A 12384-nucleotide genomic window follows, 5' to 3' on the forward strand; every position below is an offset into this window, starting at 1 on the left:
ACTTCTGTTGAAAGTATCTAAAACACGATTTTGGAATCAGTGAACACGATAATGTGTATTAACGTAATCTGACAAGCGTAATGTTTTAATGCTTAGTGAATGTTTCAAAACAGCCCGAAAGGTCGAAATTAGTGATTTTAGCCTACCTTAGGCTGTAGTAGACATATATTATTCTGATGTGGGTTAGTCAAAGTTGAATTAACTTGATCGTGTTAACTCTTATTTATTGAACGGAAATGAGACACTGTGTTTTAGAATATTATTATAACGTTATTCCAGTGGTTAAAATACTCAAGCAGTTGTGTCGACGTTGGTAAAGTGCCACCCCGCTGAATGAAAAACTCTGGTATATTATAATATTATAAGTTTACTAGGTAAAGTACGTTGGAGTCTCTTTTCTAGTGAATTAAACCACTTGACTTCTTTCGTAATAGGATAGACGTATTGTTTCAGATTAATTACTTGGTTAACATTAGATATTGTTATTTTTATTCATGCGTAAAACTACACTTTTCATTTTGTTGGTAATATAGAAACAATATAAATGGCGTACTAAACAGCATATTCTGAAGATAACTGCAACCCTCTCTAAAAAGTATGTTTTTTTTTACAATGGGTTAACAAGTAGATTAATTCACCACTGGCGATAATATGTAATTATAATAATGTTGTATAATTCATAAAATTATTAAATCAACTACAAAAAAAAAATCGAGGAGGTAGTGTCACCTGTCAGCATTATTGTCGGTGTGCTCAAATAATGCCGGTGTATTTTATGTTAATTTCATTGGTGTTGTTTTAAAATAGTTTTTTTTATTTATAAAAATGACGAAATTTAAAGCCGCATTTAGACCAAGCGAGCGAATGTTTGTTCTTCCCCCACTCTAGCGAAGTTCTTATGCTCGCTCAACAAAAAGTGTTTACGACGTTTACCTCAAGAGAATTTCGCTGGAGTGGGGGAAGAACAAACATTCTCTCGCTTGGTATTATTGTGGCCAAAAACACTATTTCGCAAAAATTAATACTATTTTTATATTATCAATAGCAAAGCGATATTGGGTAACAATATTCGTTTCTTAGCTAAAGAAAGCGTAGCTTTGAATACAATACGGTAAAAGGGTCAAGAAGCTTGTGAGTAAAATGAAAATACGTGAGCGTTTAAGTGTAGCGTGTAGTTGCACCGCAAAGGGTGCAACGCGGGTGTTCTATGTGTGCGATCGCGCAACAAAGTCGCATTTTTTTATTGCAAATTTAGGTGTGTTATTGTTAGCTGTGCATACTTTTGCCTAACAGAGAGATAGCGTAAGTGTATGTGTGTGGGCTGTGCTGCGCTGCGTTACAGATAGACAGATGAATCAAGAAAATAGGCTAATGTAATACGTAAGTATAGTAATTCGAGCCGCCCGCATGTAAAATATTGCCAGGTCCTTTGAAGGCATGCATATTATATACAATGTAGGTACCTAGGTGCTAGAGGACCCTTTCTTTTGATTTTCCTGCAAAAGAACACTAAAATGTCAACAATAATAATATATGACGTGACACTTATTCGTTGCAATTATAGCAACATGACATGCATACTAAATCGTCTCAATTATGTCGTTAAAATATTAATTGATAGAGGCTATTATCAACTTAATTTGACTGTACCCGTCTTTCAGGCGCCGAGTATTATAAATTAAAACAAAAAAGATACTCTGGGCTACCGTGATGAATTAATATGCACTTGTGTTAAAAAAAATGAGATAACGCAAAATGCACCAAAATAATATATTTTAATTATTAAAAGCGAGTATGCCGATATAAGAATCCGTTTCTTTAAAAGCGCAATGCAACTTTTCTGCCTCGTAAAAATATATGCTAAAAGTAAGGTTTCCAATTAACTTCCTGGAACGCTAAGTATCCTGGAATTTGGTCAAAAGTTATCAATCAAATTTCACTTTATTCATTAAATTAAAAGGATCTATATTATATCACACAACCAAATTTGCCTCTCTCATAGGTTTCGCGATATTACCAAAACTATTATAATATATTTCCTGGAATATATCTACAAAATGATTTTTTTTTATATTATAAGTATATATATTTTGTGTTATTATGTATTATTCTACAACAATTAATTGTTATATTAATTAAGCAGCGATACCCACCTTCTATAGCAGGGGGGGGGGCAAACTTTTTGGATGGAGGGCCAAATTCAAGAATTCAAAATGAGCGGCGGGCCGCAAATAAAATACAATTTTTAGATATACACTATTTATTATCACGAAAAATAAACATTACAAAAAAAATAATGAGAATAATGAAACTGTTGTACATTTTTTTTAAATTCAGGTGTTAATTTTGTAGTTGTTATTCTCAAAACTGCTTGTAAACGGGCATCGAAGATATTTGATCGTAAAGAATTTTTATTGAGGCACATGATCGAAAATGTTTGTTCACATATATAGGTTGATCCAAAAATAACGAACATTTTTCTTGCATAACTTTTAAGTTGGTCGAATTTGTCTGAATTAAGGGCATTGTAAAATTTGGAGATTTCTTCACGACGATGCAATTCTCTTAAATCAGTGTCGCACTGCAGATCAATAATTTCAAGCTGTAGCTCTGTCGGTATACTATAAATATCTATTGAAAATGGATCGCGTAGGTACCTACTATTGCTAAACAAATTATAATCTTTTGTCAAAATTTATAAAAAAGTTATTCGTTATCAGAAGTACAATATTAATGATGGCGGGCCGCAAAAAAATACCCGGCGGGCCGCAGTTTCCCCCCCCCTGTTCTATAGGGAAACAACTCAAAATACCTTTTCTATGATAATGGCGATTGAAAAATGTTGCACAAATTCTCATTTATTTTTTACGTAAATGTGTTTATTTTTTATTTAGTTCAAAATATTATGAACTCAATAATGCATAATGGAATTTTACAGTTTAACAAATAATCGACACAGATATACCCGTTTATAATTGAATTATCGATTAATCCCAGAAAGGATTATTCGATTTTATGACCCGTTGAAGAAATTTTTAATTTTTTTTGTTGAATTATATAGAAAAGGCCTTTCTACATTGAATGGAATTATTAACTTAAAACCTTGAAATTTTGATTTGTTTCCTTTGTTGGGTATCGATATGTATAATATAGTACTTGTTTATAACAAAGGGTTTCCACGAATGGTGTATTCTAATAATTGGTGTACGCAAAGAATATTTTGAATTTACTTTAAAATATAGATAATACAATATCATACTTAAAAAAAAATGTTTAATGGACCATGTACCGGATTTTTCTATAAAGTAGTTGGCAACCCTAATGTCAAGTAAATACATTCGACCACACTATTCTTACTATTTTAGTGAACAGTTAGTAGGTATAGAATACGGATACCAAATACGAAAAAATGTATCTAATGTGATATGACTGGTGTAGGTATTTAGTTACTATGAAGTTGGCATAAAACTATTGTGAGGTAATGAATGCATTACAACGTATTTTTCGCCATTTGTTTTCCAACTGACCATGCCCACGAGAGAATGGTGAACAACCAACGCGTGGAAACACCGATTGAACTAGGTACAGTAAAAACAAAACAATGATTCGGTTAGTCGACGGCGGATTTTTAGCCAATCTAGTGGAACTAATTACATGGCAGACGATGTGCGTATTCGTACGCATACAATCCACGAATCGAATCATTGTTTTGTTGTTACTGTACTTAATACAATTTCATCGGTGACCAAGTTGTAAATTGATTTCAAAACTAAATATGCGATTGTATCTTGTAGGTATATAACATATTGATATATTTATTAACTATTGTTTTTAATATTTGAAAGAGAACAAAATATTTAAAAACATTCAAATTATGTTGAAATGTTAAGTTGTTTTGAAAAATAATAACGATATTTTATATAACATGTCTATAGAATATACCTACTCCAATATTGAGAATAAAATGATTAAGTACCTACTTACCAGTAAGTATATAGTTTTATACAAAGCAGTTACATTTTTGGTGATGTGAAAACTGCTCCTAATTCATTTTTATTTATATAGGTATTACTTGTCCTTGTATAATCCCCAGCTCCTCAATTTTATTGTGCAGCAAAGTTGAGCTTATTTTAATAGTAAGTGATTGTGTGTTTAGCGCCAATATGCATTACGGTTTAATGGTCATATGCTCCGCCTGGAAATTAATATGTAAGAAAAAACTATAAGTAGATATCAAAAATAAAAAATATAATGTCACACTGGACTTATATAGAGAAACGTATCCTTTCATTTATATCAGTTTGAGATGAAATGTTAACGTTTTAATAAGGCACCTAGGTCGAGCGCGGACATGCAATTATAAGCCATACGCGCGCTGCAATTATCCACAATTAAAACGCATCAAACCGCCAATTAAACACAATGCATTAAGGCTCAATATCGCATGCCCTCTAGCCCGCATCAAAAGTGTCTGCTTCAGAAAATGTCAAGCATACTTTTTGCTTGGTTACTATGTACCGCAATATGTGAATATGCACCAAGAAACCCATAAGGGTGCTTAATTATGTTTGTCGAAAATTTGCAAATTAATGATATTTTAAAACAATACGGGTTAATATTATTTATAGGATTATTTTGCAAACTTTAGCAGATGTTAAATTAACGTATACATACGTCCTAGTAAATCGTATATTTTGCTATATTATTTTAAAATATAATAATAATATTAGGAGTGTATTATATAGGGCAGTGACCTTCAACCTTTTTCGTTTCGTGGCGCCTAAATATCAAAACATCATAGAGATTCAGAAGCCACAAGGAAGCCACGAAATGTGACGCCTTTCTCTGCGACATATGCCATTCTTAGGTAATGAACTGAGGAATGCTGTAGTTTTGCTCCATAATCAACTAAGAAACTCGACTTGCATTAGTGATGCCAACCGGACTATAATTATTAGAGTACAATACTAAATTTTGATTCCGCAAAAAATGTAAAGTAGGTAGGTACTATAATTTTGAAGAATTCTAGACGAAAAATGTACATTTACTTATAGTTTTTTTTTTAAATATTATATTTTTACACCCTTGTACTTATAATCAGCATACTAGTGGTCGTCTAACAATGACACCTCGTATCTGACATTCAATATTGCTGACAGGGGTAGTTAAAATGTTATACAAAATCAATTAAATTAAATTAAATAGAAACAAAAATACGCTAAGTGCAAAAATAATTTAGTTTATTTTCTAAGGAGTATATTTGTTTTTATTTAATTTGATTACCTACCTGATTATTTATAACAATATTGAATGTCAGATACGAGGTGTCACTGTTAAAACATTGATAGAAAAAGATGGCTACACTTTAAAATGGTTTTCAGTACATAATGAAGCCGAGATGTATTCATAGCTCTCCTGAAAAAAAAACATCCGCTCTGTTTCCTATCAAAACAGATTTTTCCTTTATATAAGAAAATTCATTGGTGAGTATACATTTCCTCAAAAAAAATCGCTAAAATTTATAATCCTTTAATAATTTATAATTTAAATACACTAATTTATAAGGTGCCTCACGCTTTATTTTATCGGGTTCGAAAAAAATATAGGTAGCTGGTACAATTTTGAAAATAAAAAAATAATACATGGGTTTCCAGAATAAAAGAAAAAATGATAACGCGCTTAAGGGGGGTGCTTATACCAACAGAGGCACCTAGCGGAAAAATACGAAGCTTGCGATTTGAGACATTTTTTTTGATAATTTCAACAAAACTATCTGAAACATTAAAAAGAAAAATATTTTTTTTAAGTCAAAGATAAACTTATAATTATTGTACTGAATTTGTTACATATTTATGTCCACAGTTACGTTATTATTAGATACTTACATTATATTTTATGGTCATATTTATTATTAAAATTTAGTTTGATAAGTTTTCAATTTTTCCTCTTACGGATTTTTGACTAATTCACAGATTTATTATTTTTTAATATTTATTTAAAAAACATCGATTTTTACAAAAATATAAATGCGTATAACTTGAAATCCTTTTTATTTATATCAAATCGAGCTTAAATATTGGGACCGTACCTAAATAAGATGTCATATAAATAAAAAGGATTTCAAGTTATTCATACATCTTTATATTTTATAAAAATCGATGTTTTTTAAAATAAATATAAAAAATATTCAAACTACGAATTAGTCAAAAATCTCTATGTAAAAACATAGAAAACTAAATTTTAATAAGTAATAAATATGACCATGAAATATAATGAAGTAATAATAACGTAACTTTTTCTTTATAATGTTTTCAGATACATATTTATTAATTAATACAATTGAAATATTTTAAAAAATGTCTCAAATTGCAAGCTTCGTATTTTTCCGCTAGGTGCCTCTGGTAGGTACAAGCCTCCCCCTTAAATAAAGAACGGGCGGTCATCGTAATTATATAAAATATTAGGTATTCTATTGGGTGGGAACATTCTATACTGGAGAATGAAACTTAGACAATATTTTTTAAACTATTCATATACCTACCTACCTACCAATATATTATTTTACATGACGAATGAATTTAAAAAAAATGAAAAAAAATGTGTGAACACAAAATTTAAGTAGATTAAGTTGCTGTAATTCTCTCAATTTTATCATACTATTTTGTCTTTAGCTCATACCGTGTTTTTAATATTATTATTATCTTAAATAAAATAATATTGTACATAGGAATATTATTATAAATCTACGTACTGCGCTGCGATGACCCTGATTTTTATGATCCGCGATTCGCGAGATAATAATGAAATATTTAAAAAGTGAAAGTATTTCTGTCCGCTGGTATGTATTTATTTTGAATTTTGTATTTTCGTAACGTTTTGCACACTCCCGTATGGTCTAGTGGCTAGGATACCTGGCTTTCACCCAGGAGGCTCGGGTTCGATTCCCGGTACGGGAAATATTTTTGGATTTTTTTTTACGTTTTATTAAATATATTTTTAATACTAATCACCATTACTTATTTAATCACTGTCTAAATAAAAGAAATACACACCATTTTACTTTTATAAATGATATGTTATAATATTGTTCCTACATAATAATATCAGGTCTTGAGGTCCCAAAGTCAAAATGAATTTTAAATGTAATTAATAAATGCACACAGCGCTATGCATTTATTAGATAAAAGCGTCTCTTTATGTAGGTACTAACGTCATTGTTACTGTCTTTATTATTTTACACTCGCAATAGGAAGCTTGAAAATTAAATTTAAAATCATTTTATGATTTAAAATTGAGAAAATATTTTTTTTAATACAGTGATGGGTAACCTTCGGGCCGCACGTGGCCTTAACGTGCATTTTAGGCCCCATAAATGGAATATGTTCAATTACTGAAATATAATAACTTAATATATAATTATAGCTAGAATGATTGAAGTAAGCCTGCGCACCCATTAACGCCGTCTGTGGTTGCGTATTATGAATGTTTACATATCCCTTTTATACCCTTCACAGCCATACCACGCCGACTGTCTTCTACATTTGCTATATTGGAAGGGCCGATAGGCGAGCGGGGGGTCGAACGTACCGTTCGGTGGTAATGTAGGCCGAGACGTTCCATCTGCATAATTTTAGAAATTACAAATGTGGACACATAGTTTGATTGCAAACACATTCGTTGATATTCTTTAATATAAAAAAAAATGAATGAATTTTATAAAATCATGTTTTTTTCATAGTTTATCTACTACTTTGAATATTTCTATACACTTTTTAAAGTTGAATGTGGCCCATAAATCTTAAAAGGTTGTCGACCGCTGTTCTAAGCAATCAAACTATCATACCTTATTTCCCTACCTATAATCCGGATAAAGGTTTTAGTTAGGTATCTGGTTTCGTAATTAAGTATCATTTTTTTTTTAAATTTCGAACTCTGGAAATCCTTTCGATCATATTGCACCCATGTACCTACAGTCGGTATACATAATATACTTATCTATTTAAGTATAAATAGCTTAGTACCTACAGGTTTTTTCAAATACATAAATAATATCTGCTAGCTATGTGGAATCATTTTATTAAATTATTTATTTAGTAGGTAAGTGTATCTTCTATAAACTTTATAAAATACATTTGAGTATGTACCTATATGCCTAGTTATCAGTAGCGAAGGGTGGAGGTAGGCTGTGGAGATTCGACGTAAATAGTGCCCACTAAATTTTGTCAGTCATACTTATTTGTTTTCATTGAACCAAGTATACAATTTGTAGATGGTGCTGGTTAGTTTTAAAAATTCAATTAAACCCTGTCTAACCCAAACTATAATAATTTTGGTATATTTTCAGCCATACGACAAAATTTTGCACACTTTTTCATTTATACTTATTTGTTTTTGTTGGATCAAGAATACATATTACACATATTGTGGTTCATTTATTAAATTTATTAAGCCCTGCCTAAACCAAACTATAATATATAAAAAAAAATTATTCTATCTATAAAATAGCCAAAGTTATGTATGATTTTATCGCATAATTTTAGATATTTTATAGATGGACGAGTATTTCTTGACTATTATTTATTATGGCTTGGTTTCGCAGGGTTTAATTAAATTTTAAAAAATAACCAACACCATCCGTAAATTGCAGTCTTATTTCAATAAAAACAAATACGTATGACTGACAAAGTTTAGAGTGCACTATTTATGTGCGAATCTTAACAGCCTACCTCCACCCTTCGCCACTGCTAGTTATAACATATATAATAGCGGATAATAAATTTTTTGATGTTGTAGGTATAATTAGTACAAAATAAGGCATTATGGGTTGTCATACATAATCGCTGATAGTATGTAAATTGATTCGACAAACAAGTTACTGCCCTATTATTTCCTCCCATATAATGTATACTTACCTTATGTTCGGCATTAAATGCAAATTATTATCCGTCAAACCTGCAATAATGTTTTTTTACTTGCCGGGAATATAAAAAAGCAATTTGCCAAGGAAATGACAGGCCTTCCTAGTGTTTAGCAAAAGTGGAGCAATTATGTATCCCATCAGATGTCACTTTTCCACAGGGACAAGCAATTTTACCGCTGTTTATCGTTTATTATTATCGTCGATAATTTAAGGTTTCTTAGTCGGTATTTTCCTGACTATAAAGATATATCGAAATGAAATTAAATTGTCGAGCAATAATTAGTACATTGTAGGTACCTATATATTGATACAACAGTAGGTATATAATAATCATTCGTTAGCGGCCTCACCAGTGTTGCCATCTTTTTGTCACCGAATTATAGTACGTAGTCAAAGAAAATATAGTATTTTGGCATATAGTACATTGTCATAATATTATGTTGAAAATGTATAGGTTTTTTGTTTCTCATCAAAAAATTCCGAGACCTTTGTAGGTACCAATCTCTTCCGACCAAAAACGCTTACCGACGAATTCAAGAATTCAAGAAATTTCATTTTAAACCAAAGTCAAGGCCTTTTCTATTCGTTTATTGAGCATTTTTTTTTAAATTTTTTTATATTGCGAAATTGTAGTACCTACTTTGAAGCAATTTATTGTACGGAAATATCTAAATTTGCATAGGTACTTTTTGCGATTTTTTCCGATATTCAAAATTATAGTATTTTGGGCGTACTATAGGTACCTGTTTTATATCGTACATAGTACGCAGACGAAAATTATAGTAGGTACAAGTACTATAATTTTATTATAGTGCGGTTGGCAACACTGGGCCTCACACATTGTCGTCGAGCTGTTGTTAGTAATTGTTAAAACCTTCCATGTCACAATTACGTCAAAATATTTTTTTTATATAGGTGCTTACTTAAGACTAAGAGCGTACATACCTAAGTGAAACGGCAAATAATTTTCAACAGTAGGTGGAACAAAATTTCGCAGTCGTCGCCAATCGGAGACTGACAGAGAGGTGTGAGCACGTCAATTTGTTTTGTGATGGCGTCGGAGGAATATATTCTTAAGTCGTGTAAAGATGCCTAAAAAACGTTCCGCATGTACCTACTTGAAAAAGAAAACATGTCAATGAATATACTATTTTTATTACTAATATAATAATAAACATGACATTAAAAGGACGCATGTTGAATTTTTATGACAAATTATATTTTGTTCGGCTCGCGTCATTTGCACAATCAGCGCATCGCCTAGTCACGATCTTTTTAGACCATGCCTCAGCTGAAGTATAGCCTTAATACCTATATTCCGTTCATTTGTTTAGTCAAACCCACAATATTCTAAGTGCCTACCTACTACGAAACTTAAAATACAGTTTATTATAGAAAACCGCGAAGTAATAGGTATGTCTCATTTTAACAAGACCGTGGTACCTCAAATTGACGTACCTACCTACTTATCAGCTTAATAATACACAGGTCTTCTGTGATGATGATCTCTTTACTATCTATTATTCAAATAAATATGGTTATTTAGGCTTACAAATAATAATGAAATCGTACCTCCATGTTTGTGGTTATAAAGCTGTTTTTGTCTCTCATGTAAAATTTAAATTTGGTCACATAGGAGGTTTTAACAGTTCAACGAATCAGAGTCAAATTCAACCATGAAATTTAGTTAATATTCACAAAAATAAAACTCTATACTTACCATATTTTATGACTTGAAATTAGTATATATCTTTTGTTTGTTGGCCATGTACCTACCTATCTACATAAATGTTTACATATTTTTCTACTAAAAATCCTACTAAAATTATTGTGAAAAAATATTGGTATACTAATGTAACATGCTATGCAAGTATTACAGTGTAAAAATAATACATTTTAAGATAAAGTGTAATTTGTACTATTTGACAGAATAATTTTATTTGTCAAGAGAGGGTTATATAATATTCTGTCCACCTATTAAATCGACTGGGGAATTTTCATGATATCAGATTATTAACAGCTAGACTATAACATGTAAATAGTTATTTAAAACATCAATTTAATGGCTTCGTTTGAAATGATGGATAATGTTAGTTGACAACATGTTCATCAACCAATCAAAATACTATCAAGTGAGGCATTATAATATTTTATCAGATGTACTACTGTAATAATATATTATAAGTACTATATTGTATTTAAATGAAAAAAATATTTCAGGTTAATTATTAAAATACGTTTACAAAATGAGCGTTAAACCTACCTAGAACTACCTACTTAAATAATAAAAAAAAAGGTTTTGGTAAATTACCAATAATCGAATCATTTGTACTATTGTATTCATTTTAAAACCTAACATAATAATAATATTGTAATGTATATTGTAAATCCTACCAATCTCAAAAGTGAAATGCTATTCAATTTATTTATTTTACATATTGTGGACATTACAGATTATAAGTTTAAGACGTTCACAACATGACATTTAGAAACAAAGACATGTTATTAAAACAGTATTAGGTACATAACAAAAGAGATAGATCAGTATTAAGTTATTCTACAGTATAAATGTGTAAATACCAAAAAATATTAAGTATATAGGTACAAGGAAGTACACCGGATGAGTTAAGCAGACCCTATTTTAAGAATTTATAAAATAACGTCCACCTATACTCATCCTCACGTAGATAGAATATATCAACAGCTATGTGTATATTAATTGGTCATCTCATCTTTCACTTCTCTTCAACTTTTTAATTCTGGTTCATTTAGTAGTTTTGCACATGGTTTAGGTTTAGGTTGAAAGTGAGTTACGCACTCGTAACGTACGTCGAGTAGTTATCAATTTATCACGGAAAGCAAGTTCATCATTATTAAATATTTTAATTCAATGATAAAATTAAAGAAAATTTATCGTTTTGAATCCTTCAAATGTATTGTATTTTTAGCGTATCGGAAGCATATTAGGTTGTTGTTCGGGAAGAAGCAGAAGAATTTTACAACGTTTTTCTTAGCTCGTATTTGTCCGGTGGTTCTTTGTCCGGTACAAATCTTGCAATCGATTTTTAACTAACTTCCCGACTAGCTAGACATTTGAAACTATTAGAATATATCAGAACACGATGCCAATGCATTTTTAAATACTTTTAGCCATATTTAAGTAGAATTGAATTCATTATTGGTCGCAAGGGGTCTGGGGTCCTAGCAACTAAATTATTAATATATAAGTGCGTTAGTATGGAAATCAATACGAATTTCAAAATGACATTTCATTATTATTTCTATGAAGTAGAAATTTTTTTGATCATTTAAGCTAGTCAAGTCAAGTTTATAAATGATTCAACAGAAAATTTAAAAACGTTGTATATAAAAAGTTATTTTTATCTTGTAATTATTCATTATGAAGTCACCACTTTCAATTAGATACTAACTGTAAAATGTTGTCTGTAAATATTATACGGCAT

At 30.4% G+C, this 12384-nt stretch overlaps 1 non-coding gene across 1 annotated transcript; it reads left to right on the top strand.

Moving 5' to 3' along the window:
• Positions 1-6884: 6884 nt before the first annotated feature.
• Positions 6885-6956, top strand: TRNAE-UUC (transfer RNA glutamic acid (anticodon UUC)). Its single transcript has one exon. It is a non-coding gene; the product is annotated as a tRNA-Glu (tRNA).
• The last annotated feature ends 5428 nt before the right edge of the window (positions 6957-12384 follow it).

This window comes from Rhyacophila brunnea, unplaced genomic scaffold (assembly GCF_057557595.1).
Source record: "Rhyacophila brunnea isolate RB1 unplaced genomic scaffold, BYU_Rbru_1.0 scaffold_10, whole genome shotgun sequence".
NCBI lineage: Eukaryota > Metazoa > Arthropoda > Insecta > Trichoptera > Rhyacophilidae > Rhyacophila > Rhyacophila brunnea.